The sequence below is a fragment of the Palaemon carinicauda genome, chromosome 5 (genome assembly GCF_036898095.1).
Source record: "Palaemon carinicauda isolate YSFRI2023 chromosome 5, ASM3689809v2, whole genome shotgun sequence".
NCBI lineage: Eukaryota > Metazoa > Arthropoda > Malacostraca > Decapoda > Palaemonidae > Palaemon > Palaemon carinicauda.
Window position 1 is genome coordinate 113,851,000 of NC_090729.1, and position 6,000 is coordinate 113,856,999.

General features: G+C 41.1%; 1 protein-coding gene across 4 annotated transcripts in view; it reads right to left on the minus strand.

Annotated features, from left to right (window-relative positions):
* Unr (cold shock domain-containing Unr) overlaps positions 1-6,000 on the minus strand; it is a 46,042-nt gene that overhangs the window by 39,488 nt on the left and 554 nt on the right. The window lies entirely within an intron of this gene.

The window sequence follows — 6,000 nt, forward strand, 5'->3', positions numbered from 1 at the left end:
CCAGCATAAGGAAAGGCATTAGAATTGCAGCAGTAGGTGTAAAAGGAGCTGAAGCGTTCCATCTATTGCAGATAGATGGTGCCTCCCAAAGCGGGATTCTCAATGGCCAATGAGGGCTGAGGAGGCAGAATTCCTTCTGAAAGATCTAGTGAAGCAGGGTTAGGGGGTAACTCACCTCTATCTTCTCTTTAAGGTGACAGGGAAGGACTTTAAGAATGATGTTTGTCTGAAGGCCTCTCTGACAAAATGCTGGTTCGAGGGAAAAATACACTGTATGCAGGAGTTGCATGAAGTGGTAGCCATAGGTCACACGATGGTTAAATGATTGCAAAGGTGAAGGCGAGGTATGGTAAGGGCAAATTGTGAGGAGTACCTGGAATGCGAGGACAAGTTCCGGTCATCCCGCGAATCCCATCAGGAGTGTTGTCTATACAGTTATGCGAAGGCAAGGATCAAGAGTGGCAAGATCTCTTCAAGGGAGATCACCCAGAATGTAAAGGAGAGCGCTGGTAGAGATAGTGAGGACGACTATGAATCCTCTGAGGGAGAGGGCCTCAAGGGTGACCTAGAGCACTTTCGTTGTCTGAGGGCCAAAAGTGAGGAAACATTAGAAGAGCGCAATTCTGAGAATTTTGCTTGTGCGATGAGCAAGATCCTACAACCAAGGTTCAGGAAGTTGATGGGAAAGTGTCTCACGGGCGAGGATCAGGTCTCTTAGAAGCTTGTTTACCAGAAAGTGATCTCAAGTCTCCCTCCGAATGGTTAAGATCATGCCCTAAGAGCAAGACGACCTTACAAAAAGGCAAAGAAGAGCTGCGAGGCTCTCTAGGTGAACACCGAGTGGGGAGGGGAGAGCAGAGCAATGAGGGGGTGACTTTGGCGGGTGACAACCTGCAGAGGTGACAGCCTGTTGCGGAGAAAAGAGCATAAGTCATTCTGCAGATGTTTCTCCTCCACGAAACATTGAAGCTTTTCTATCCGTGGTGAGCCTAGAATGCCCAGCAAAGGCAACAACTGCCAAAGGGCGCCCATCCTCTGTAAAACGAGAAAGAGAAGGATTAAGGGAACCACTCCAATCAGGAGGAAACAGTCTCACTAAGCAAACTGACAGAGCCTCCTTGCCCAAGCTTGTCCAAAGACATAAGACCACTGCTCTTTACCTGACTGCCCTCCAGAAGATGGAATGGGAAAGTCAAAAGAGTTGCAGGGGAAATAGACACAGGCCTGGATTTCTTTGTCTTTGCGGAAGAACCCAAAAGCAAAGAATAACTTTTGGTCTTCTTCCTCCTGCCAAAAAACACCAACTGGGAGGATAGCCACTACCTACACTACTCGCAAGGCAAGGCCTCGGAGCATATGTGCCCTTGGCATGACTGGCATAACATATAAGGGTCTACCTCAATACAGTATAGTTCATGACATGTCTACATGATCACAAACAATCGGAAAACACAGCAGAAAAGAAAACTAAAAAAGTTTAATACAGAAAACCATAAAATACCAAAAATATACAGCCAAAGGAAAAAGTTCTCTCTGTGACAACTGAAATTTAACTAAGGTTAGAGCAAGCTGAAATGGTGGCGATAGTCACCCTGCGGCCAACAGGATAAATACCCCGCCACTTGTTGACACCTGTTAGGAGTCTAAATGCCGTATTTCAGCCTTCGGAGCCTTCATAGTTTGATGGGACAGGCCCTGAACCGCCAGAAAATCGAGTAAAAAATGTCTGAAATCGGCTCTTTTTCAAGGGAATGATCATAGAAAGAAATAGTATTAAATTCCCTAGTTTTGTAAATGCTTGTCCCAACAAACTATATACTGTACTAGGACAGGGTTTTTCACGGGAAGTTTAACAGAATGAAATAATGAATTGACTAAATTTGTAAATGCTTCTCCCAACAATCTACATACTGTACAAGGACCATTCGACGCATGAATGTCGGAAATGTGCGAGAAAAATGGACTACAACTAAACCAGACTTCCCCCCCTAACCTGTCCTACAAGCCATGTCCATACCTTCCTAATGACCTTTGCAATGCCCCCAAACACTGTCGCTATCATACAAACCGCCAAACCCAACCTAGCAGTTCCCCCTAGCCGGGGGCAAGCCCCCGGACCCCCTTCGCTAGTCTCTCTCCTACACAAAAAAAAAAAAAAAAGAGCTATGGGCAGCACTAAATTATATCTTAACCACATTGTAATAATAAAAAAGTTACGCAGGATTACCTTATCATTTGTAGGCGTAAAAGTCTAAATCCTCGGGATCTTGCGCCTTCACGGGGACCCCTAAAATCGCCTAAGTGCCCTTCTTGAAATAAAAAATGAAAAAATTACAGGGTAACCCGAGTAAAGTCCCGTAGGTCTAAAAACCTTATTGTCTTCAAAGCATCAAGCTGATCTATACGAGTAATAAACTCAACACCATCGCTCAAACTCTACGGAACACGTCTGTCCATTACGGCGTTAAGCGTTGGAAAGGGTCGACCTCATGCAGGTCAATCTCGGGTTGGGGGGGGATAAAAAATCTAAAAATCACGTGGCCAACAAAAGTAGGCCTACAAGCGCACGGAAACAAAGGGTTAGTTCGGGTGGTTTGTTTGACACTGGCTTTATCTACCAAAACATCTTAACTAATTATTGGCTAACCTAACTTTTGTTTGTATATATAACAAATTAGTGTTTGGCATAATTTCAGGCCATGTCCCAACGAACTACAATCTTAAAGGGTTGAGAATGTAGATTGTGGCGATAAGCGAAAACGTAAGTCCAAACATCAATACATTTCCAAGCTTGACCAGCTGATAGGTGAACAGAGCACCGCCCAACAGGTGTTATTATAGTCAGGCAGGAAACAATGCTTGGGGGAAATTCAACGAGCGAGTAACTTGGCTGTGGCTTCAGCGGACAGCGCATTATATCGACCTTTCACTTACCTAACAATTCATGACAATTATCATGGCAGTATCAAGTGCCACTATAAAGGACGTGTCCCAACTAACTACAAACTTAACTGAGGGGTAAGAATGTATATTGATGGAACAGCATTAAATTGTAAAAACTAACGATTCTTATCCTGTGACGAAACGGGCTCTATCAATCGGAAAAGTTTGGAAACTAAGCAGGAGCTACCCGTGACTTGCGTTCGGACAGGGCTGAACTAGAAAATATTGCCGTGGTAAAGGTAAAATATAATATTTACAATGATAAAATAACTTCATATTATGGTATATCGGATCATAGTAAAAAACATCTTCACCATAAGGAAAAATGATTTGACTGGTAATGAGAAAGATATCACCCTGTCCCTACGAACTGCATTCACCCCCCTAATCGTACAGGATCAACTATTATTTCCTAATTGTACAGGATCAACTATTATTTCCTAGCCTAATCGTACAGGATCAACTATTATTTCCTAATCGTACAGGATCAACTATTATTTCCTAAGGTCAATGAAACCACAGGCTTCAAATAATGGTGTAAAATATTTAACAATGATTTACAGAAATTATAAAGGAATTCATTGTAAATTTCACACAAAATCACAGGATGAACTAGAATGTCTCAAACCAGAACAGACTTTTGTAAGATATGAAACAAATTTTTAAAATAACACCATTTCATTTTTCTTGGAGATTGTTTTCAAAAACCAAACCATCCCTAATCACAGCAATGGCTTTACTTTACAACATTGGAAAATTCATCATATACAGCATATATTTCTTTTATTCTAATTGTAACTCAAAATGGATAAGACATTACACTACAGTATTCACAATTATGACCTTCCCAGTCTTATCACACAAAATTTCAAGTTCTTTTTATGTCAAAATTGAGTTTTGTATGCAGTACATAATTTCATACTTTTCCAAAACATTACCAATATGGTTCTCCTATTTGACCTTGAACCATCTGACTAATGCTTCCTACTTTATGATGTTAAGGAAAATAGGAAGTGAGAAGAGGTGGAGTTCAAGGTTAAAACATAAATGGTGTCAAATACACATTACAGCGTCCCTTCACTGAAGTCTTCACTATACTGTGAAAGGTGCACCGAAGTCATTACCCCCTTACATTAATACTAAACCCCCCCCCCCCCCGCATTAATTGATTTTAAGATATCCGTCATGGGGTTATTTCGTTTACAGGCTGGATTTTAGCCTTACGAAGTAAGTCTCATGATCCATAAACACAACACAAAGCATTTATAACCTGATACCATATATTATAAAAAACCAAGATAACTATACTAACAAGCTTCAATGTAAAGTACAGCACTAGACCATTTTTCTAAGACGTACAAAGTAACGTAAGGCAAATTTTATCTTTCCATTTAGTATTCATGGTTGTGCAACGCAAAGTCTAAACAGACGTAAGCCAAACAGTCATAAACCAGGAACATGTAGTTTTCAGCAGGCAACACTACAGTATATGCAAATCAGGCCTTAGCAACGAAAAAATAAATTTCTTCACAAAACCACATTTGAGTAGTGTGCGTGTATTTTTTTATATCACACCTAATAGATTTTTCCTATAAAACAAAACGTTTATCATCGCCTAAACTTTGGGAAATGATAATCATTTACCCAATTAACATCGTCTTAGAATCTCATACACTTAATGTGCAGAATTTGAGTGTTACCTTTTTACTCTGCACCCCTGACATGGCTATCTCCTTTCCAAGCCCAGTTACCTCCACACTATTAGGACTAGGTGGTGGGTAGTAGGTCCACCATTCAATAACTTCCCAATTGCAAGAATTCACTTTCCCACATAAGGTAGCCTGGCTAGTTAGAATGTAATGTGAGGAGCCGAGATAGAAGACCTCGCCCATTTCATTCTTTCCTGTCAGACATCAGCGGCGAGAGAAGAATAAAAATTCTGCAGTAACCATATGAAGAGGAAAAGATAAAAGGAAATGTTCTGCTTAAGGAAAAAGGAATAGAAAAAAGAAAATATATAATATGGAAAGAGAAAAGAAAAGAACTAGAATAAAGAAGAAAACTAAGAAGGCGACGATGGAAAGCCGAATTCCTCCGCCCAATACCTGAACATGTTGCGGTCAGTGCATTAGCCACGTGGACGAGTATTATGACAGTCAAATATTCAGTGACTAGACTACCTAAACCCTAATCAAACACTATACCAAGAACAAACCGATAAAAATTCATTAAATTAACATGGCTACAAATCTATCCTAATAAAATTATAAAGGTGAATCTTGTTATAAGTTGTAGTTGTTATAACAGTATGGTATATCAGCTGCCACGCCCATTACCTCAAAAAACCCGTGCCCACCCGTTCCGCAAGAGCACGATGCCGTAATTTAGGTTAGTTGGTGGTTCCTTACGCTATGCTGTAACCGTGATTTTGTTACATGAATTGGGGTGTACGTATGATAGCGGACATTTGAATGACGACGGCCGGCTATGAATACGGCAGTTAAAGGGGGGGGAGGCCGCAGAGGACGTTGGCCCTCGAGTTAGTTAAGTAGGTGAGGACACGGCTTGGAGCTTAGGTTAGGTGGGGAAATTAAGTTTAGTGGTCGTGTAGAGGTTTTACAGAAAATTGGACACGGTTTTTGTATTACAGCGGTCACGTCTTACGAAAGACTTGAAAATTAGAAGAAAATTCCTATTTTCTATGCACGTAGGAGGAACTGGACGATGATATGCAAAGGCTCAAATTGTTCATTGGGACGAGAGCAAGTTTTAACGAAAGATGTAAAATCCCCTATGACATGGCACGCACGAGACCACAATAATTGTTCTGCCTAAGGTCCTGACAGGTTTCCCTAAAATTCTGTGCATTACTTAACCCATTAACTAGCCTAACTCAAATCATATAGACAACAAAATTTTCAGCAAGCAATAGCTTTGGACGACCTCAGAGTACATCTACGAAGTCAGGAAGTCGTCCCCCCCTACCGTAGGGGTCGTCACAAGCAGCATCACCTTCGCTAACGACGCTGTGGGAGACAAAAGGTTATTTATTGCTGT